The sequence below is a fragment of the Protopterus annectens genome, chromosome 5.part0, assembly GCF_019279795.1.
Source record: "Protopterus annectens isolate FY-2018-M chromosome 5.part0, PAN1.0, whole genome shotgun sequence".
Lineage (NCBI taxonomy): Eukaryota > Metazoa > Chordata > Ceratodontiformes > Protopteridae > Protopterus > Protopterus annectens.
This window is the reverse complement of record NC_056735.1, coordinates 1,964,085,557-1,964,110,524: the sequence shown is the minus strand read 5'-3', so window position 1 is coordinate 1,964,110,524 and position 24,968 is coordinate 1,964,085,557.

Here is a 24,968-nt window from a genome sequence, read left to right as displayed (position 1 = left end):
GTGTTAGAAAAAAAGCCAGGTTATTAGACTTGCATATACAGGCAAGGAGTTTGTTGGAAGGGGAGTTAAGATTTTGTACTGGAGGATGAGATTGGTAGAAGATCTTGTGGGCAATGGTGAGTTGGGATAATATCAGTTGGTTTTGAAGTTCCAGCCAGCCTAGTTGCCTTAGATTCAAACAGTGGTGGGTTCTAAAGGATGTTATTATAAGAATTTGTTAGTTTGGTAAGATTATTTTTCTTTAGGTTAGTATATATGGGCAAAGCATACAGAAGAGTTGATATTAAGTGAGAGTGAGCAATTTTAGTTCTGGCTATAGGGGTGAGGATAGATTTGATCCTGTATAAGGAACCAATTTTTCTATTGACAGTTTTGATAGTGTTATTTATGTGGGTATCAAAAGTAACGTGATTGTCAATAGTTATTCCTAGCAGTTTGGTGGTTGTATCAGGAAGTATGATAGCGCTGTTATTGGAGGACACAGAGAAATCAATGGGTAAGGTTTTATTGGTGGGTGTAAAGAGGAGGAGCTTAGTTTTTTTAGCATTGAGAAGGAGGCATCTCTTAGTAAACCATGTTTCTACTATGTTAAATACATCTTGGGTTAGAGTGTAGTGGGAAGGGAGTTTGCTGAGCATACTAGGGTAGAATCGTCTGCATATTGAATGCAGGTGGCTTGTGAGAGTGCTAGATGGAGGTCATTGATAAATAATGAAAAGAGCAGTGGTCCTAGAATAGAGCCTTGAGGGACTCCGAGGGTTACAGGCTGGAGGGATGATATATTGTTTTGCCAGAGAACTGCTTGTTGTCTATTGCTAAGGTAGGATCTGAACCATTTAATAGTCAGGTGATCGAAGGCAAGGGATTCTTAGAGTGTTGATGAGGGCATGGTTGACCATGTCAAAAGCCTTTGAGAGGTCAATAAATAGAGCAGATGAGAGGATATTGTTATTGCGGTTTCTGTTGATGGTATCAATAAAAGATAGTAGAGCAGTTGTGGTACTATGTGATGGCCTAAAGCCATGTTGACAGTTTGCTATTATGTTATGTTGAGATAAATGGTGTAGTACTTGTTGGTGAATGCATTTTTCCATTATTTTAGCTAGAGGAGATAATAGAGCTATTGGTCTGTAATTAGAGTAATCATTTGAATTGCCGCCTTTATGAAGAGGAATAATATGGGAAATTTTCCAAATGTCAGGAATGGTTCCTTCTTTAATGGTTCTGTTAATGAGGATGGATACAGGGTATGCAATTACCTTAGCTGCTTTTTGCAGGTATTCTGATGGTATTTGGTTGGCAGAAGGGGTACTAGGTTTAAGTTTTGGATGATTTTACAGATGAAAGTAGTAGAGATGGGTTGCAGTTTAAAAGTTGGTAGAGAAAATGATCTGGTAGTAGAAGGGTTTGAGTTATCTGGTATTAGTTGACTAGCTAGAGATTGAATGGTCTCTGTAAAGAAGGTATTGAATGAATTGGCAGTTTGAAGGGGGGTGTTAGGATCAGTGTCAAGAGGGGTAGGTGTGTGAGAGCATCCAGGGGAAAGGAGTTTGTTTATATTGGACCAAAACTTTTGGGGATTATTTTGATGAGTTTGCTGTAACTTACAGTAATAGTTCCTTTTGTCCATAAGAATTGCCTTTTTAGTGCAATTTCTCAGTTCCCTGAAGTAATGTTGATCAGAGATATTTTTGTTAGCCCTCCACTTAGCCCAGGATTTGTTTCTTAGTAGAATTTTTTGTCTAGTTTCTTTAGAGAGCCAGGGGGCTGGTTTGGGTTTCATATAGGTGCATGTTTGTCCAGGATGGATAAAAACGCAGAGTTTAGATATTTTATAGCTTCATCAAGTTATTTAATGCTGTTGTGTTATAGCAAGTTGCAAGTTTTATTTTGAGGGAGGATTGCAGATTGGTAAAGATAGTTGCCACATATAACAGGGATGGGATAAGGTATGTATTAGCTAGTGTGATTCTAGTAGAGGGAGAGATGAAAAGACTATATATATATATATATATATATATATATATATATATATATATATATATATATATATATATATATATATAATTCATAATGTTAACTTACCATTTCATCATTTCATTGACTTTCATAACAGCGAGATCACATTGTCGAATGTTTATAATCATGAACTCCTGGAATATTGTATTTTCTTTCTAAGAAAGTAACCACTTGGCCATGATGGTGAACTTTTCTCTTTTCTCTGCTGTAGTGTGATCTTGGAGTTGGTATATTTAGTTAGGGGGTGTGGGGGCAAAGCCCTTCACTTCGGTGGCATTAATTTGCTTGCATTTTTAATGCTGTTGTGTTATATATACAGAAAGATAGATAATCTGTGAATGGTATGCACAATAAAATGTGTCCCCCCTCCCCCATTTTTCCTCCCTGTGCTTTGTTACTGGAGTATCTATCTATATATCTATATCTACATATATGTATATATATATATATATATATATATATATATATATATATATAGGTAATCAAAATTGTTTGTTCAACTCATTTGCCTTAGGCAACAACCAGAATGTCATTGGCTAAGGACAGAGGCTCCAGTATTTGAAAATAGGGACAAGCAGCCCTTCACAAAATTGCAACTTTCTTTCTCTTGCTGTTATCATTGGAGGAGGAAACCCAAAGCTCATATCTCTCTTTAATTTGGTATGTTCAATGGGTAACATTGGTGTTTTACAAGAGAAGCAGATAGCAGTAAGTATGGCGTAAGTATCAATTGATCCAAGTCCTCATAATGAGGTTGTTTAGGACAGTAATGTTTAAGAGAATTACATTATACCAAAACACACTCAACAATGTTATTGGATTTAAAATGCCCCAAAGTTTGAGACATCTCCTTAAAAACAAATCCCACTTGCTAGCCAATGAAGGAACAGTTCATCAAATTCTAAACAGTATCAAAGAATTCTCATGTTTTACCTTCTACACAGTAGTGTAGTTAAGGTGGAGGGAAGTGGGTAGTCACTCTAGCTGTTAGGTATCAAGGAACATGATTTGTACATACCAATCAGTGGTATCACATTTATAGTTAGGGCTGAAGCACTTGAAGTGCTATGGCTTCAGTACTCTATGTGTGGTGCTAAGAATAAATATAGCAAGCTCCTCTAATTGATGAGAGACACTTTATATATATATATATATATATATATATATATATATATATATATATATATATATATATATATATATATATACATATATATATATAAAGGGGTGGCAGAATGAGGAGCTGCACCGGGTGCTAGAGCAGCTAGCTACAACTCTGCTTCTACATACCTCCATATGTCAATCATGAAAGCTATATTCATGAATATGTGCACTTAAATTTCCCCAAATAAGGTGAAACGTATACCAGTATCAAATTACTTGCCAAAGATCCAGACCGAGTACTTCCTAAAAACTTTAATATGAAGTGCTTTTAGTCTTGCCTTTTAGCAAGACTTCTTCAGATAACAGATACTTTCAATACTACAAGTTATATACACATTAAATTAGTCACATGTTCAATTTAAAAGCAATAAAGCACACACGTTTTCACTACAACCCTCCCATAACATTCCATCTGGCATTTAACCCCTCAGCTCCCATTATACATACATTTTACTCACTACATACAATGTAAAAAATTGTTATAATTTATATATGCATACTTATACTAGTTTATAACAAACTTACTTTCACACTTAATATACTTCATAATAAAATTATTTATAAATTAACACAAATTAAACTTCATCTATTTAAACTTCTCGACTTTAAAATACGGAAAATGGAACACATTTCATTCAGACCAGGATAATGATATGCATCAGTATGAAATTGCCACAACAGTTCCAATCTTTCTAGCAACAATGTTTCTGGGCCACCCCTTCCATCTGGTATGATGCAATCTATTGCTCTGAAGTCAAAATGATGTTGTGGGTATTTTTTTATATCCCTTGCTAAGGCATTTTCCAATTTTAATTTACTAATAGCATATTGATGCTCATAGACTTGTTCTCACAGTCTTCTCACCGTTTTACCTGTATAGAAGGCTGGGCAACTTTGGCACGACAAAAAGTGCTTCAAATTAAAGGTGTTAGGAAGTACTCGGTCTGGTTCTTTGGCAATTAATTTGATTCAGTTGTTTATTTCATCACTTTTTCTTCTTGTCCTGTTCCATGGCTGCTGGGAATGCTCTGAGTACTACTGGTGGGAACTTTCAACAAGACAGTGGTATAACATTGACTTGCCTTATTGAAGCTTTGACACAGAAGGTGGATTGGCTTTCTGCTCATCTGGACATGTTACAACCTTCTCAAACTGGCTGTGGTAAAAAACTGCTACAGTGTGTGAAGATTGGAGGAAGATGGTTGAAGGCTGAAAGCCTAGTTAAATAGAATTTGATACATAATCCTATCAACTGTATAAATAAATGTAAAATACAGGCTTGTGTTTTTAAATGAAAGAAAACACTGTAAAATGTGAACTTTAAGATTGTTTCAACATTGCCATCTGCTGTAAGAAAAACCAAGCCAAGCATTTCAAATGTATCTTTTGAAGCTGAAAAGATCTTATGAATCTCTTTGATGTTTACAAGTCGGCTCCAGTAGGTCTGGATGAAGGTTTCATGCCCATTGTTTTAAGGTTAAAGTTAAGGGCCAGAATTTACATATGGAAGGTGTTTTATTGCTCTGGTTTCTGCTAGAGTGTATTGTATGAAATGCCTTGTATTGTTGTAGTTTCCTGAGCAGGTGTTAGCTTGCTAAATAATGCAGTTTGTGGACTGAGAAAACCTAAGTGTCAAAATGATGTAATTTGGGAGGGCCTCAGCAGAGCTGTTGGTTAGTGTTTAAAAACTATCGTTCAGTGACAGACTATAAGCATTTTGATCTTGGAGATCTAACCCAGCACTGCTTATGCTTTATGTATGTAATTAGGATTATAGCACTGTGATTTCTCTTAGGAATAGTTAAACTTAGAAGAAAGTTAGACTAAGTATTTTTCTTTGAAATCAGATCTTTCCTACGATATTGTTTTAAGTTTCTGTGTGATATCTGAACTTGTGTAGCATTGTACTGTAGTAGTTTTGTCTTGTGTTTTAATTATTTATTATTAAATATTTTAAAACCTTTACCTGTGGCTGGTTTATGTAGAGATAATTTAACCTCTAAAGTACATTACATATTTATAGATTTTACTGTCTAAGTCACTCCAAATTAAACCTTGACTGTCTAGTCATACTACCACTGGATTATAATATTGCACAGTAATAATTGGACACCCTTTTAAGGGCCTTTTAGTAGCTGATAATTATTATCTGAGTGCTGGCAGGAATTACTACTATATGGCCTGGGTAAGAGGGGCACAGCTGGAGAACCTGTGCCAGCCTTTTCCCAGGAGGGTCTGTGTGGTTGTATAACCTATTCTCAAAGTGTGTGTGTGTTGTGTCAGCTAAATGGGCAGGGACACGAAGCACTGGTTGGACAGGGAGTGTACTGGAGGTTTTAACTTGCCCAGCTAGGGTGAGACCTGGACCCTATAGCTGTGCCAGTGAGGAGTCTTATTGGGGACCTGGTGAGCAAGGGAGCAACCAGCCCCAGACTGGACTGTGATCTCTGTGTGCACTTATGTCCTTTACTGTGGGTATTAGTTATTCTTTCTTCTTCTAGGAGATGGCCTCCCTGGTGTTAGTGGTGAGGTTTGAGGCTCCTTGATTGCTGGGCCAGGGCAAGATCGTCACATATTGGTGGCAGTGGTTGGGATATCCTACCACATATTGGTGGCAGTGGTTGAGATATCCTATCACATACTGGTTTGCTGTGGTGGGATCCACATCACATATTGATTAGTTGGCAAACACTAAATGGCTTGTAACTGTGTGGGTAGAGTGAATTCCTGTAGCTTATGTACAGTGATCTCTAAAAGTGTTTTGTACTCTAAAACAGCCACACAGTGTATACTTAGAGTTCAGATCACAATTGTTTTATTTCATTTGTTAGCTTAGTGTTAGTCAGGGTGAGCAGGCAGCATGTCAGCAGAGGAGTATGGAAAGCTGACAAGGAGCCAGCTGGGGATGTGCCAGGCTAGGGGCTGGTACATGGAAACCTGCCTAAGGCAGACCTGATTACAGCCTTGGTTACAGCTGCATCAGAAAACAGCAGCCTGGAGGACAATCAGACTGACAGTGGAGATACAATATCCTCAGAGAATGGACAGCTCAACCTTTCTGCAGTGGACTTTTAAAACCAGCTGGAGCTAAAGAGACTTGAGTTGGAGGCCAGGCGTATGGAACTAGAAGCAGCTGAGAAAATGAGGAGTCTACAAGCTGAGGAAAATGAATGGCAGAGGAGGCATGAGAGGGAAATGCTGACTCTTTGCCAGAGTCATGGAGGTAATGGGGAAGGGAGTAATTGGACCCCAGAAGCACAAAAGGTCAGGAAGTTCTTCCACAGTTTAAAGAGGGGGGATCATTTTGATAGCTTCATTCATATGTTTGAGCGGGTATGTAAACAGTATGAAGTTGACCAAGGGCTCTGGGTACAGTTCCTGACCCCCTTACTCCATGGTAAAGCTGTAACTGCTTTAGCAAAAATGCATGACACTGACTGTTATGAGTATACTGCTGTAAAAATACACTTGTTGGAATGTTTTAAGCTAACACCTGAAATGTATAGGAAAAAGTTTTGTGAGCATAGACGCAAGGCAGATGAAAATGTATGTGAATATGTTGCTGAACTGAGCACTTATTTTCTTAGCTGGGTGAGTGGATGTCAGGTCACCACTTTTGAAGGGCTGGTAGACATTTTGGTAAGGGAACAAGCCCTTAGCTCTTTGCCTGAGGACATGAGGATCTGGTTAGCTGATAGTGTGCTACTTCAGAGGAGTTGGGGAAGAAGGGAGATCTATACCTAGCAAGCAGGGCAGCCCTGCACAGGAAAGGGACCCCCAGTACTACTCATGGGATGAAAGGAACCCATGGTGGGCAGCACAGACTGCCCCAACAGAATCTGCCAGTAGCAGGGGAAGCCACTAGTCCAGGTACATGTCCAGGAGCTAGGGTTAAATGTTTTGAATGCAACCAGTGGGGCCATGTGGCATACAGATGTCCATGGAGGCAAGGTGGGGAACCAAAGGTGAGGGAGCCAGTAAGTGGGAAAGACAAAATGCCAGCAGTGGGTTGTCTTGAGACAACAGGGGTATGGAACTACAATCCTGCAGATGTCCTGAGAGGGAAGGATTTGGATGAGGCAGAACTATGTACTTATGCAGTTACATGCAGTGAGGCTAGGAGACAAGCATGTGGGTCTGGAAGCCTGGGGGAGACCCAGACAGACTGCATACTTGCAGCTAGGACTGCTAAGGTGGTTACTTCAGGGAGTAAGCCAAGCTGTAGTAGTGAGACTGAATGTGAGCCACAGCTGCTTGTGGGTACTGATGTTCCCTTGGAAAGGGTAACTGCAAAGGTAGAGGCGAGTAGTAGTACCCAGGCTGACAGTGAGGCACCGCTGTCAGAGGATGCCAGCCTTCCTGTGGAAGGGGAGCTGGGAAGGGTTACAAGGAGAGACTTGAGGCAGGCTCACCTCTCAGACTTTACATTGCAAGGCCTGAAGCAGGTAACCAGGGAGGCACCTGATTCTCAAGGGAAGGGGAAATCTGCATACTAGGACAAAGGGTTACTATAGAGAGAGTGGACCCCTGAGGGAGGGCTAGAAGGTGAGAGAGTACAGCAGTTGGTAGTGCCCAGAACTTACCATCTGGTGCTTCTAGCGATAGCCTATGATATTCCCTTTGCAGGTCATATGGGCATAAAACGTATAAAGACGTGTATTATGCAAAACTTCTGTTGGCCTGGAATTTCCAAAGATGTAACAGGGTACTGCAGGACCTGTGAGCAGTGCCAAAAGGTAGGCAAGGCAGGAGACAAGGTGAGACCTCCTTTGATGCCTTTGCCTGTGACTGCAGAGCCATTTCAGAGGGTAGCTATGGATATTGTGGGTCCTCTGAGTGCTCCAAGTTCCACAGGGAAAACGTATATCCTAGTGATTGTAGATTATGCTACACGATACCCTGATGCAGTGGCTTTGTCCTCCATTGAGGTAGCAAAGGTGGCAAATGCTTTGCTAGAGATTTTCAGCAGACTAGGTGTCCCAAAGGAAATGCTGTCTGACAGAGGTGCTAATTTTATGTGAGACCTGCTGGCTTGTCTGTGGAAGTCCTGTGGTATGAAGCACATGAAGACCAGCCCCTACCATCCCCAGATTAATGGTCTTGTTGAGAGGTTAAACTCTACAATCAAGTCCATGCTACAGGCATTTGCAGATCAGTATAAGAGGGAGTGGGACAAATATTTGCCCCATCTGTTTGCTTACAGAGAGGTTCCCCAGGAATCTACAGATATTATACCCTTTGAGTTGCTGTATGGGCATTGGGTGAGGGTACCTCCAGATTTAATTTGAGATGAGTGGGAAGTGAGTGTGAGTCTCACAAGGAGTCTGTTGTGGCATATGTCCTGATCCTCAGGAAATGGCTCAGGGAACTCATGGGCCTGGCTCAGGAGAACCTGGCAGAAGCCCAACAAAAGAAAAGGTGTGGTATGACAGGAGTGCTCAAGCTAGAGAGTATGCTGTAGGGCAGCAGGTGATGTTTCTCATTCCTGTCAGACACAACATGTTGCAAGCAGCTTGGGAGGGACCCTACAAGGTGGTAAGAAAGGTAAGTGATGTTAACTATATGGTGGAACTGCTAGGCAGAAGGCAGGGGTACAAATTGTACCATGTTAACATGATGAAACCTTATCATGATAGGGAGGCCCTTGTGCTGAGCATTTGCAGTGGATTGCAGGAGGAGTCTGAGAGAGATCTTGTGGCTGATCTCCTCAGTGCGGCTCAGGCTGACAACTTGGTGGAAGGGGTTGCAATGTCCCAGCAGCTATCTCCTACCCAGGTTCGAGAAATCCACGCAGTGTTGCAGGAGTTTGGGGATATGTTCACCGGGAAACCAGGGAGCACCCACCTGGTGCAGCACTAGGTGGTTACAGGACCCCAAAGGCCTAGCAGGCAGGCCCCTTATAGGGTGTCTGAGTGAGTTAAACAAACTCTGAGAGAAGAGGTACAGGAGATGTTGGAACTAGGGCTGATTCAGGAGTCCAACAGTCCCTTGGCCTCCCCAGTGGTACTGGTGTCAAAGAAGGATGGCTGCACCAGGTTCTGTGTGGATTACAGGAAATTAAATAGTCACACAGAGGCAGATGCTTACCCCATGCCTAGGACAGATGAGGCCCTAGAGCAGCTGGGTGGGGCTAAGTATCTTACAACCATTGATCTTACCAAGGGTTACTGGCAGATGCCTTTGACTCCCAGTACTAGAGAGAAGTCAGCCTTTGTGACTCCTTTTGGCTTGTATGAGTTCACAAAGATGCCCTTTAGGATGAAGAATGCCCCAGCAACTTTCCAGATTCTGGTAGATCATATCTTAGCAGAAGCAGGAGAGCTTGCCCTTGCTTACATGGATGATATTGTTTTCTATAGCCATTCCTTGCAAGAGCACCTTAAGCATGTCAGGGAGGTGCTGGGCAGACTACAGAGGGCAGGGTTGACCATTAAGCAGAGCAAATGTCAGGTGGGCATGGCAGAGGTAGCCTACCTAGGACATAGAGTGGGGAGTGGTAAGATAAGGCCAGAACCCACCAAAGTGGAAGCCATTCAGACATGGCCTGCACCTGTTACCAAAAAGCAGGTGAGGGCATTCTTAGGGACAGCAGGGTACTACAGAAAGTTTGTTCCCAATTATAGTACCATGGCTGCTCCCCTCACAGACCTGACAAGGAAGAACAGGCCAGATAAGGTAGTGTGAACCCCAGCTTGTGAGCAGGCATTTCAGAAGCTTAAGGAAGCTTTGGGAGGGCCCCCTGTGTTAGCCAGTCCAGACTATAGCAAAGAATTTGTTGTGCAGGTGGATGCTTCAAACTATGGGGTGGGGGCTGTACTTAGCCAGATTTCTTCAGATGGAGAAGAGCACCCAGTGGTTTATCTCAGTCATAGGCTCCAACCCAGGGAGGAATGCTATGCAGCAGTAGCAAAGGAATTTCTAGCCATAGTGTGGGCACTACAAGAACTTCAGCCTTATCTGTATGGAAGAAAATTCACTGTGATGACAGATCACAACCCTCTAACATGGTTAAACAGAGCCAGTCAGCAAAATGTCAAGTTGCTAAGATGTAGCCTGAGGTTGCAAGCATATGATTTGTCAGTGCAGCACCACAGTGGGAGTAGCAATGCTAATGCAGATTGTCTCTCAAGACAGGGAATGGGATGAGGTACACCCAGATAGACCTGACACTCTCAAACAATGTTTCTCAAGGGGCACTTGAAAAACTTGCTTGAGTTCCCCGGGGGAGAAGAGATGTGAAGATTGTAGGAAAATGGGCGAAGGCTGCCAGCCTAGTGAGATAGAATTTGATACATAATTCTATCAACTGTATAAATAAATGTAAAATACAGGCTTGTGTTTTTAAATGAAAGAATACACTGTAAAATGTGAACTTCAAGATTGTTGCAACATTGCAGTCTGCTGTAAGGAAAACCAAGCCAAGCATTTCAAATGTGTCTTTTGAAGCTGAAAAGATCTTATGAATCTCTTTGATGTTTACAAGTCGGCTCCAGTGGGTATGGATGAAGGTTTCATGCCCATTGTTTTAAGGTTAAAGTTAAGGGCCAGAATTTACACATGGAAGGTGCTTTATTGCTCTGGTTTCTGCTAGAGTGTATATGTGAAATGCCTTGTATTGTTGTAGTTCCCTGAGCAGATTTTAGCTTGCTAAATAATGCATTTTTTGGCCTGAGAAAACCTAAGTGTCAAAATGATGTACTTTGGGAGGGCCTCAGCAGAGCTATTGGTCAGTGTTTAAAAACTATTGTTCAGTGAGAGACTTTAAGCATTTTGATATTGGATATCTAACCCAGCACTACTTATGCTTTATTAATGTAAGTAGGATTATAGCATTGTGATTTCTCTTCCGAATAGTTAGACTAAGTATTTTTCTTTGAAATCAGATCTTTCCTACAATATTGTTTTAAGTTTCTGTGTGATCTCTGAACTTGTGTAGCATTGTACTGTAGTAGTTTTGTCTTGTGTTTTAATTATTTATTATTAAATATTTTAAAACTTTTACCTGTGGCTGGTTTATGTAGAGATAATTTAACCTCTAAAGTACATTACATATTTACAGATTTTACTGTTTAAGTCACTCCAAATTAAGCCTTGACTGTCTAGTCATACTACCACTGGATTATAATATTGCACACTAATAATTGGACACCCTTTTAAGGGCCTTTTATTAGCTGATAATTATTAGCTGGGTGGTGGCAGGAATTACTACCATATGGTCTGCGTAAGAGGGCACAGCTGGAGAACCTGTGCCAGCATTTTCCCAGTAGGGTCTGTGTGGTTGTATGACCTCTTCTCAAAGTGTGTATGTGTTGTGTCAGCTACTTGGGCAGGGACATGGAGCACTGGATGGACAGAGAGGGTACTGGAGGTTTTAGCTTGCCCAGCTAGGTTGAGACCTGGACCCTATAGCTGTGCCAGTGGGGAGTCTTATTTGGGACCTGGTGAGCAAGGGAGCAATCAGCCGCAGACTGACTGTGATCTCTGTGTGCACTTAAGGGAAATTGTACTTTACTGTGTGTATTAGTTATCCTTTCCTCTTCTAGGAATTGCCCTCTCTGGTGTCAGTGGTGAGGATTGAGGCTCCTTGATTGCTGGGCCAGGGCACGGTCATCACACAGTGAATTCTATTACTTGCAGTTCTGACAATAACTTGGTTAATTCTATTGGAAACAGTAGTCCATCACTGCTTCCTGACTCACAAGGCTCTGTAATAACTCAGAATAATCAAAACAATGGCAGTTTGCTTCATGCTGCGACTAGCTGAACAGCAGAACAACAAGGGAACAACAGAACATCTGTTTTGTTGAATAATGACATTGCTGGATCCTCGGGGCTTATTGGGGCTCCCAACCTTAACAATTGGCTTGTTGAGCCATTGTCTTTCATCGCAAATAATACATCAGGAATGTGGGAGGAACCGGCTGGAGGATCTTTATTTATTTATTTTATTTATTTTACATTTGTTGACCGGGATGGTCTAACTGGATACATGTCCATTTTCAGTAGAGTCCCGGGGAGATAAGCTCCAGGAAATTACTTTAGTACAACTATTCAAGTAAAGGTTAATTTATATAGATACAAACTTAAAGTTTCAACAGTTCAAAAATTTGCACAGTTTCAACATAGATTTAGGTAACAAGTTGTGGTACAGATACATAGTTAAAGTTTCAGCAACTGGAAAACAAAAACAACTTGCACAGTTTGTACAGAAATTGTTGGAAGCATTAGATGGAGTAGTTTTTTTACTGTATTTACAAAGACTTGGCTATACAAGTTAAATTAGCTGTAAAGGGTAAGATATGACTTTATAAAGGATAGGTAATTAGGTGGATATTGACAAAAGTCAGAGCAGGTATAAGGTCTAAAGCAAGAGAGAGAAGGGAGCAGATAGGATTAGTCAGGATTTGTACAGGGACATAACCAGTGGTTTTCAGATAGAGCTTCAGATTGTGCTTAAAAAGTGTAAAAGAGGACAGTGATATAAGTTCGTAAGGTAGTTGGTTCCAGTTTTTTCCCACTGCATTAGAGAACAAGGCATCTCCTGCCATGTTATTAGATTTACATGTTGATACAAGTAGTTTATCAGATGATAGTAATGTTTTGAGGTTTTTATATTGGGTAATGAGGCTGGAAAGAATTGGGGTATTTGTGGGTTGGTAGAGGGTCTTGTGGGCAATGGTGAGTTGGTTTTAGTGAATCTGATTCTGGAGCTCTAGCCAGCCTAATTGTTTCCAGTTATAGCAGTGATGGGTGGTGAAAGGAGAAGCAGTGACAAATCTGGCAATGTTGTTATATGAGTTGGTCAGCTTGTTCAGGTTATATTTTGGCAGGTTTGTATATATGGAAGAAGCATAGAGAAGTGTGTAGATAAGGTGGGAGTGGGCAATAGTGGTTCTAGCTAGTGGGGAGAGAAAGGGTTTAATCCTGTAAAGAGATTGTAGTTTCTTGTTAACAGTTTTTATGGTATTGTTGATGTGGGTATCAAAGTTTAGGTTGTTATCAATAGTAACCCCTAAAAGTTTAGTTGTTACGTCAGGAGATATGAGTATGCCATTGTTGGATGAGATTGAGAAATTGAGTGGGAGTGACTTCTGGTGGGAGTAAAGAGCAAGAGTTTGTTTTTTGGGGGGGTTCAAAAGGAGGCAGCATTGTAGAAACCAATTCTCTGTTACACTAAACATTTTTTGGGTTAGAGTCTGTAGTTGGGATTGAGATTTAGCTGAGCAGATTATTGTTGAATCATCTGCATATTGTATACAGTTAGCTTGGGGAATAGCTCAGTTTAGGTCGTTGATAAATATTGAGAAAAGGAGGGGGCCTAATATGGAGCCCCGGGGAACACCTAAGATAACAGGGAGATGGGATTATAGGCTGTTGTCTATTGTCTAAGTAGGACTAGAACCATTTAGTAGCCATTATATCGAGAGAAAAGGATTTTAGTATATTAATAAGTAGATCATGGTTGACCATGTCAAACGCCTTGGAAAGGTCGATGAAAAGTGCTGAAGAGAGAACATTTTTATTACGATTAAAATTGATGCAGTCTGTGAAGGATAATAGAGCAGTAGTTGTGCTATGGAAGGGTCTAAAGCCATGCTGACACTCAGCTAGAAGATTATTCTGAAGTAGATGGTCTAGTAACTGTCTATGGATGCACTTTTCCATTATTTTTGCCAAGGGGGAGAGTAGTGCTATGGGTTGGTAGTTAGAATATTCTATGGAATTTCCTCCTTTGTGTAGGGGAATAATGTGGGAGATTTTCCAGATGGCTGGAATGGTGCTTTCTTGTATGGTTCTATTTATCAACAGTGATATGGGTTATGCTATAGCTTTGGCTGCTTTTTGCAGATATTCAGCAGGTAGCTGGTCAGCTGATGGGGTAGATGGTTTAAGCTTGTGTAAAAGGTTGCAGATAAGGGAGGTTGGGACTGGTTGCAAATTGAGTATTGGAAGAGAGTTAACGGGAAAGGTAGGAAAAGCAGAGCCATTAGCTGTAAGTTGATTAGCTAGTGATTGTATGGTCTCTGTGAAGTAGGAATTAAAAGCATTAGCAGTTTGCTGTGGATTGTCAGGATTTGCCCCAATAGGGGGTGGTGTAGTGGAATGTCCTTGACGAAGTAAGCTGTTAACGCTGAACCAGAACTTTTGTGGATTATTATGGCTAGTTTGCTGGAGATGGCAGTAAAAGTTTTTTTTATCTTTGAGTATAGCTATCGCTTTCAACAACTGGACAGTATGATGGTGAAATATAAGAAACTACAATTGGAAGTTTCATACTTCTGACAGTGTATTAGTGAAGAGATAGTGCCTAAAGGACTCAGAGTGTGCCATTATCCAACAGGTTTGGTGGAAGGCTTAGCTTTCCATAAAGGACTAACAGCTTTATTTAATAAGCAAGGCTTGGAGTTATTAGAAGTGATGTAAGAACTATCATCTTCAAGTAAACAATATTATACGTGAAGCCAGTGCTTTGGATAGCTCTATTATTATGGACAATGATTTCCAGCACTATTGTTTTGATTATAATAGACTGTTTCCAAGTATAGACTCCTATATCGGTAAACTTAAAGAAACTAAACTAAAAAAGCTAAAAAGAGATTGTTTAGCCTATGCTGCAGGTTCTGCCTATCTGAAACCTCCTGGATCTCAAACATCAAGTGTGATTTGACAGGACAGATGGCAGGACCGCCCACATGAAATTGGTGCCCATGACCCACCCTCTCAGAGTGCAGATAACATGGAGGAGAATGCTGCCCAACAAATACGGAGAAGCGAATGGCTGGCGTCTAATAGAGACAGGGGAATGGATTATACAGACAAGCTGGCCCAGTGAGGGTAGAAAATTTTCAAAACAGGTTCTTCAAAGACAAAATATCAGAGGAACAACCAGGGACCGAAAAAGATCAGGAAGGGCAGGTAAAAGCTGTCGACCATTCTGCAAGTAGTGGCTGTAAAATAATTTTGAGTTCAACAAATGACTTTAAAGACTATAATTTTTCTGAATTAGACATTAGTATTGAACCTGTTGATTTATTGGTGAAAGGACAAACATTTGTGCCTGCATATAGAGCAGATTTAGCCAATACTCTGTTAGATGTAAAGTTGTTTGTAAGGAAGTTAAATTTACAAGTGCTGTTCGGACAAAATGAACTTCCTATGCATACTTTTAGAGTAGCTAGCACATATTACCCTCTACTACATCCGACACTATTGTTGTTTGAACAAGTTTGTGAGTTAGCTATATGAAACTGCCTGTCATTTACAAAAAAGAATAATGGATTTAGCTCTAACATAACTAATAGTGAAAGACAAGCACTTGAGTTCACAAAACAAGCAAATGTGAGAATCATGCAACCTGATAAAGGGGAAAGCCTTGTGATTTTGAATACTGTGGACTATATCAGAAGAATGAATGTGATCTTAGACGGCAATACATATGTGGAAGTTTCAAGAAATTCACTGAACAGAGCGTATTCTAGAATTAAAATATTACTTAATGATTTATTATCGAAGCAAAAATTGATATAGAGTTATTTATTTTTTTAACTATGCCTGCCCCTAAGATTCCCATTTTGTTTGGCCAACCTACAATACATAAATGTGTTTTTGATCCACCGATGAGGTTGCTCGTTGATGCAAGGAACAGCATTACATATGCCTGTGCTAAGGTTGTTGACCAACTTTTAAAAAGTATGTAGTGATGGAAAAACATATTTATAAAGACTCATAGTCCTTTCTGGAGGTTATTAACCATTTGACATATGAGAATGATCATAATTTTATGACAGTAGACATCAAAGATTTGTACTCTTCTATCCCTCATTTAGAGGGGATTGAGTAGGTAAGTTGTTTACTACAGGCTAGAGGGGCCCCAAGAACTGAGGTGAATCTTGCAGAAATGTTATTGGACGTAATTTTGTGCAATAGCTACATCACCTTTAACAAGAGATATTTCCTGCAAAAAATTGGCGTGACTATGGGCTCCCCTTGTGGGTCCAGCTTTGCCAATCTAGTTATGGCTTATTAAGAGCAGGAATATATCTTTAAAATAAAAGGAATAAAAGAGAAAATATGTCATTATACTAGTTTTTTTGGATGACATTTGTATTCTATTCAAAGGTGATGTATCTATAGCAGAAGAGTTAGTGACTTACTTTAACTCTACTACCCAGTTTCTGATGTTTGCTTACAATTTTGATGCTAACAGGATTGCCTATTTAGATATGTATTTGAGTAAAGACAGTATTAATAAATGCTTTATAACTAAGATCTTTAGAAAAGAAACTCACTCTAACTCATTACTACATTTCAGTAGCTGTCACCCACTTCACCAGAAAAAGTCAATAATCAAGGGTCAATTTGTAAGAGCAGCATGCATGACATCTTTAGAGGCTGACTTTGATTATGAATGTAAAAATTTACATGACATGTTTACTAAAAGAAGATACCCACAAAATTTAGCATCAGAAGTGATGTGAGAGGTACAACATAAAAGAATGACAGGTTTCTATCAACCCACTCTATCACAGAGGGAAATATTAGTTTTACCGAATAGTGATTTGACTGAATCTATGAATAATTCAGCAAGGTCATTCCATGGTATACACAATCTAGTCATGATGTATAGCGTGAATGCCCAAGAAATTTATTCTATCCTGATTAAAAACTGGGATATAGTTCAAAATGACTGTATGGTGAGACAAAAACTACAAGAGCGCCCTCATATTACCTCCAAGTGGGATCCCAACCTGAAAAGTATCTTGGAGAGGAAATTGAATCTCCTTACACATAGGACAGGAATGTTTAAATGCCTTATATGTAATTTTTGTAAATATATAGATATAGGGCAGAATTTTACCATCGAGGCAATGTTATAAGACAAAACACAAGCTAGATTGCAAATCTAAGCTAGTGGTGCATGCAGCTTCATGCCAAAGTTGCCCAGCCTTCTATGTAGGCTAAATGGAGAGAAGACTGAGAGAATGAGTCTATGAACATCAATATGCTATTAGTAAATTAAAATTGGAGAATGCCTTAGCAAGGCATATAAAATAATACCCACAACATAATTTTGACTTCTGAGCAGTAGATTGCATCATACCAGATGGAAGGGGTGGCCAAGAAACATTGTTGCTAGAAAGATTGGAACTGTTGTGGCAATTTCATACTGATGCATATCATTACCCTGGTCTGAACTAAATGTGTTCCATTTTCCATATTTTAAAGTTGAGAAGCTTAAATAGATGAAGTTTAATTTGTGTTAATCTATAAATAATTTTAGTAGGAAGTATATTAAACGTGAAAGTAAGTTTGTTATAAACTAGTATAAGTATGCATATATAAATTATAACAATTTTTTACATTGTATGCAGTGAGTAAAAAGTTTGCATAATGGGAGCAGAGTTAAATGCCAGATGGTATGTTATGGGAGGGCTGTGGTGAAAAAGTGTGTGCTTTATTGCTTTTAAATTGATCATGTGACTAATTTAATGTGTATATAACTTGTAGTATTGAAAGTATCTGTTATCTGAAGAAGTCTTGCTAAAAGGCAAGACGAAAAGCGCTTCATATTAAAGTTTTTAGGAAGTACTCGGTCTGGTTCTTTGGGAAGTAATTTGATTCAGTTGTTTATTTCATCAGTTTGTCTTCCTGAAACTTATACCAGAGTAGGGTCTGGATGGAGTAAATGCCAATGGCTGCAATGAAGAGGTATCAAAATGAGTCCATGACTTTGTATACCCATGAAAAGACAAAGGTTATCTGTGGGAATAAATATGATATGGGGAAATCCCATATAAATGCAGTTAGCATTCTCTCAGGACTTGGCTGCTTGGTCAAGAAAAATGGAAAAAGGGCAGGAACCATAACAATCTCCACAATGACCTACTTGTCACTAAAATATGATAATCAGACAGACTAGATGGCAGTTATAAAGAGTAGAAAGATGTCTCAATGGAAATATGCTACAGTTATCATGACATCTAACTATCCAGTAATACAGCCCCATTCTCATCAGCCATTAACAAAGTCTACTCATATCAAAGAAGAAATAAAATATATACCTATTCAGTCTGCTAGCAGAATGTTCTGGATCTCAAATACAGTCAGAAAAATGTAACTCCAGCATTATACACTCATGGCTCTCTTGCATCATCATCATCATCATCAACCCCCTTTTTCCTCTTTCCACATGGGGTCATGGTTTGCCACAGCATCATTAGTCAGTGTGACTAAATCACCTAGAGCCAATGTTTACACTGCTCGATGGCAAGACCTGATGCTCTCTTGTATGAGACACAGTAATATGAATCTAAGCTGATATGGATTAAAGGAAAACCTTACTGGCCTCCTACATTTCAGTTAAGTGAGAATGGGTCTGTACGCAGCTATGTTCTATAAGCCACCAAGCAGAGAAATAGTAAATGAAAATTTATGGGACCGCATTAGTAACACAGATACAGAAAAATCCCTTTAAATGTGATAGTGCGTATTATGGTACACAAACACACTTGCTAATGGAATGGTCAAAAAGAGTGGTAACCATCATCTTCCACCACACCACAAGCAACCATCATTCTTTTTTTTTAACAATCACAGTTCTTATTTTGCTTTCATCAAAACCACTACAAAATGCAATAAAATCTTGAAGTTATAAAATACACAACAAACTCTTAATAACATTATACCTAATCAATCAAACAAAGCAGTCACTTTCAAATGTCAAACAAATGCAGAGGTTACCCATGGGTCTACCAGAAAGTATAGATGTACTACTGGGATTGGGATAGTGGGAATTAATACAAACAAGTTCTTACTAAAAATGAAACAGACTTGTACTAGATCATGTATTAGAAGTAGCCTGCAAATACCCAAGTAGACAACTTTAAATCATTAGAGCCTAGTGACATCTCCAAAGGTTTCTGTTGTTATTGCCTGCTGACAGTTCTAGGCATCGAATATTGCCTGCTCATATTCTAATTAACTTCAAAACTGTGTTATATAAAAGCTATTGAAACATATGCTCACTGAAGAAGAGGTTGCAACCTGAAAGACTTTAAATGCCAACTGAAGCAATACCTGATAGACAAATGACTCTGTACCTGCACCTCCCTCATTAAACTGGAACTAATACAGCTACGTGAAGTAATTTCATAACTCTTTGCTTCACAAAACTAAATGTATTGTTATCACAGCTTTACTCTCCTCCATCATTTCATCTCCTTTATCTTCCTTGGGCCTCCAACCCTCCTTCTTCTCTTAGGACTGAGCTCGCTCTTTATCTTATCTTCGTATGTCCTAAATTTTGAACCAATCTTTATAGCAACAAATATTGTTATGTAAAGACGGACAATTTATGCATGCTGAAGAAATTGCACTGCATGTACCTCTCTGCATTTAAAAGAAATGTATTCATATATAACCCCTGTAACTGTTGCTTTTAATCAACACTGTTTGTAAATGATGTAACTGATGACAAGGATGCCTGAATAATTAAACTGTTGCTCATGAGTGAACTGACTGTAAAAGAGGAAAGAATGCAAATGATGTCCATGATGTCTATAAACTCATTCAAGCCATTCAAGCCTATAGTGCCTTGTTTGTATACTTAGAGTTAATACCCATAGCTCCTTGTGGCATCCAGACATGTTTTTGTGTCTGGCTTCTTTAACAAAGTGACTTACCAGCTAATAACAGGAAAGATTAGAAAGGGAAGGCAGTTAATAGCATGATTCCAAGCTTGTTAACCTAGGATGTTGTTCAGTAGAAAAATTAATCACCATGTGCACTTAATATTTATATTTCCAAATAACGCTCATATTTTCATAACGAACAAACTTGCATGTTGTTAAGAGGTATTGTGAGAAATGTCACGGTGAGACAGGAAAATCCATTTTGGATATCCATTTTTATTACACTATAGTGGAGATATTGCTAGTTGTTAGTAATCATGAAAATAAACAGTATTTCTATATAAAAAAAAAAAACAACAACAAAAAAGTGACTTTCCAAACTATTGCATGACATTAGGTTTAATATTAGATGTAGTTGAAGAAAGCTGTTTCTGATATTTGCACTGTAAGTTGCACATTTTGAGAGATATTCAGTGTTATTTATATAGCTAATTATACAATTAGGCATGTTTTCATATTTCTGTAAATATCTCAATAAACATGCACTGAGACAAGAAATTCTGAGAAAACTTATGTCTGGTCAACAAAAGTATTCTAGCATTAAATGTCTAGGTTGTATAGTTTCCAAGACATGACAATTTGTTTGCCAGAGTTTAGCAAAAAATATAATTAATTTGTATACATTATAATATAGTATTTGTGGAAAAAATGCAATTGAACTATTATCGCTGTAAATAATACTTCTCACTGATAACATTGGCATTTATACAACTTTGATTGCTTTCATTAACATATTATTTACATTTGTTTATCTTTTTAAGTTGATTTTTCAAAAATGCTCTGGAATACAAGGATGTGTGTAGGCTGCTAGAGGCATGGCATTCCATACTACATAGGTGTTAATGAGATAATGGAGTATTTCTCCCCAGTTCTCCACTTAAAGGGCAGCACTCATGTGGACTTTCCCGGTAAACAAATGCCAATAAGTAAATCATTAACTAAATAAATAAATAAATAATTTCATATTATATCTTACATGATGAGCAACACAACTGCAGTGATACTTGGTCTCCATCTAGAGTAGCTAAGGAGATCCTAATTGTTTTTCAAATACTATAATGTTATATTGTCATAATGTTCATATTTCTTTAAATATATCAAGAACCAAGTGATCTTTGCTTCATATTAAAGCCCACAGTTTGATGAGCAATATACTATTACCAGCATGTGTGCCACTTGAGTGCATGCTGATTTTGTAAATAATTCAGGATGCAGTCAGTGGAAATTAGATTACAAATTTCCAGAGCTTAATTAGAGGGAATGTGTTAAGCTGCAGATATAAAGGTTTAGTTAATTAAACACTTAGGTTAGTTGTTGTACTATTACATAGTAAGAATGTTCCAGATATTCAGAAATTTCTCTTATCACACACTTTTTGGGAGTATTTCCAACCCAATATTGTTTGTTTTACAAAGGCCCACCAAAGCTTTAGAGAAATGTCTTCACATTTAACAAGTATTTAGTAACAACAATTTCAGCCAAGTTGAAATTAAAGTCAGCAGATAGCTTCGTTCAGTTGTAAGATCCAATATCAGTATATCCAGCAAACATATCATTTATAAACATGTTTTTTTTAACATCTGATAAATCTACCTTTTTGACCAGTTGAACATTCCATGTTTGTTGGATAGAACTACAGTTCCAAAATATATTTACTAGGTCTGTGAGTGAATCTTTCTTGCACAGAAAGCATTTGGGAGATGACAGCCTTCATGGAGTGGCTAGTTTGGTAGGGAAAGGGGTAGGCATTGTGCAGTAACATAATTGTTGATGTATTAATTTGGAGTAGGGTAAATATTAAACTGTAAAAAAAGACAAGGAACAAGAAATATGTGTATTTGGTTAAATGAAGAGTCATAAGGGAAAGATAAACAATGTTTCTTATTGGCATAACACAGCAAAGAGGAAGCCAGCTCAGTCTTTGTGACATTGTATCGAAGCAGCATTGAGAATGTAGGCACTACAAACTTTATTAGATTTAGTTAGATAAGTTTTTTTTTTTTGTTAAGATTCCAATGGTCCCTCAGGACTGAGCTTAGAATTAGATTACCATTCTCTGTTTTGTGTCACAGACAAAATATTGTATTACTAGATAATGATACTACACAGAAAATGATAATACTCAGTAGATTGGTATTTATTGATATGCTCATTAAAGGGAATAAACATTTTTAAGGTTTTGTATATTGATAACCAAAACTTTAATGACTGAAGGGAGTTTAACAAAGCATTCTAAAGATTTGATCACAAAAGGAATAGGTATGTGAGGTATGGGCTCCCTTCAGAATATCGAACTACTGAAATCCAGAATTTCAGTAGCCCGAGACCAGAAGGGCGAAAGTGCAGAATACCAAAACCCCAGAAGCACGAAATTCAAAATCCTAAAGTTTGGAGATTTTGAATTAGTGGTTCTGGTGTTGGAGTGTGTGAGTGGGTGCTTGGAGATGTAGGTAAGTGTTTTACAGGTTTTGGGTAGGGGCTTTATTGTGTGTTTGTGTGTTTTGTTAGTGTGATGTGTGTGTGAGGGGAATATAGCTTGTGTGGTGGTGTTTTTGTGTGTTTGTCTGTGTAGTGCAACCTCAGAGTTAGTATATTTAAGTAGGGGAGTGTGGGGGGCATAGACCCCCACATGGGGGTGTAGGGGGCTTCCCCCCTGCTTGTATGTAGGGTAGGTGTTTGTGTATGTGAAGGGAAGTATATGTTTGTGTTTGTGTCTACAGTATGTTTAGTGTAGAAGTCGCAATTTTAAATTTCGCGCTTCTGGCATTTCAAGTTTATGGATTTTCAGCTTCATGATCTCAAGATACTGAAATTCGAGATTTCAGTATTTCAAGATTATGAAGTGAATCCATGAGGTATACAGCCTTATGAATAACAGTCTTCATTACAGACACTCACAAAAGAGCATTATTCTCACTTGTCTTAAAGTGATCTAAGATCATACACAGGTTCATAATTCTGGAATCAGAGTAAAAATAGATGATTTGGAAGCTTTAGACCTTCTTTTATTTTGGAATCTAAGAAGTTTTTGTGATAATTTTGGAAAGATGATTATTCCACAAAAATTGATTTAGCTTTATTAGTTGACTTAAATCAAATTGTTACAAAAAGAAAAAAAAATACAAAATATATTTAGTTTAGTTATAGATGATATAGCCAAGGGACTAAATTTATGTTTACTCAAGTTATATAAGTTGGCTTTGCTCTTGTTCTTAATAGAATAAAAATAGTATAAATAGTAGAATATATAGCCACTTTAGAGATATATTGATACTCAATGCTAAAGAAGTGTTAGCTATGACATTCGGAATGCTACAGTAACTGGAAAATAAATGTTGCTTTTCTTCCTCAAATTCAGATGCATTTATCATCTCTAACAAGCAAGGAATGGCTTTATTAGGATGTTGAAAGTATAGTAAAATATCATAAGCAAAGAAGATGATGTTAACTGAAGAGTTACTAAACTTTATACCTTCAATGTTTTGGATATTTTAACTAATAATGGCTCTAAGGAGTGGATAAAAAGATAAGGAGACACAGACTCCATTATCTTGTGCCAGTCTGAATTTTAAAGGAATCTGACAGATGGACATTGATAAATATAAGTGTTAAAACAGAGTCATAAAATATTTTAATGGCTTGAATATATTTCTCAGAGAAAGTATGTATGTCTACTCCAGCACCACAAAGAAAAATGTCACATTGATGCAGTCAATGGTTTTGCTTGTATAATGGGAAAAACTGTTTGCTTATTGTTATTACTTGTATTATAATATATAATTAAATTCAGCACTTTATTTTTATCTTGCCATAAAGCCTAACTGGAATTACACAGTGATTTATACTGGCTACCAATCTGAATCTTGTAGCTAAATTAGTTGAATAAATTTTAGTATATAAATTCATAAAAGAAATGGCATGAGCATCCTTAATAAGTAATGAATCCAACGTCAGTTGAATGAAGATTGACTTTGATTGATATAGATCACTATCTGTTATACCATTTGTCAGATGGTGAGCAAGTCAGGAAATCATTTCTATTCGCTTTTTTTTTGTTTTTGTTTTTAATAAAAGGAGGCATCAAAGTGATCCATTCTTAACTTGTTTGAGGATTGAAATTGCATCCAACATTTCTGAAGGGTAAAATATTTATTTAATAGGTCAGAAATGTCCTATAATAAATATGTTTAGTTTACAGCTTTCTAAAAAGTCTGTCATATCTTTTGAATCAATATGAAATTATTAGAAACATAATGATTTGCATAAGTTTTATCAATGAATGAGAAAATAGCTAATGGGTATGTTAGTAAATTCATATCATTCACGACTAAGGAAGTGTTTTCTGAACCATGGTATAATTTGAGAAGAAAATCCAATAACTTGAATGGGATGGCTGCACATTTTACATATTTAGCATCTATCTACTGTTGTGGAGTTTTAAGTTGAGGTTGAGCTTTCATTAAGGAATCAAAATTGTTTCCATCAAAGCAATTTCTGTGTCCTCTACAAAGTGAAGAAACTTAATTTTCGAAAGATACAGTTTTGTCTTTCTAATACTTTTTCAAGTGCATTACCTTTCTTAAGCCATTATTGCCCTTTTGAATGATGATTTACAATGACAACCACAGTATTTGTCAGACTGATATAAAAATGTGTTTTAATTAAAGTATCTATCTGGCTTATAATATCTGGACATTATTTCAGGAATAAGGTATATTTTAAGGAGAATTTAAAAACAGTCAGAAAATATTCTCACCTCTGACTGTTATTTGAGATTAATGTTGTGAAGTAGTTTAGATATAAGGAAAACTGTATTGCTAGCTATGCTCAATGAAATGCAGAGATAAAGAAAAATATCTATTGCCTGTAGATTATCTCAACAAAAATTAAAAAAAAATGTGTATCACATTTATTAAGTAATGTTGATAGTGCCAGTTTATTTAATAGTAAATGTAGAATCAAGTTTCAGTCAGGTCTTAAAAATTATATCATGTCTGCTATAGCTAAGTAGATACTGAAAGGGATAAATCTGAACAAGGTTCTTTAGCAGAGATCAATATGAAAATGCTACCTATAAACCTAGAATTGATTTTA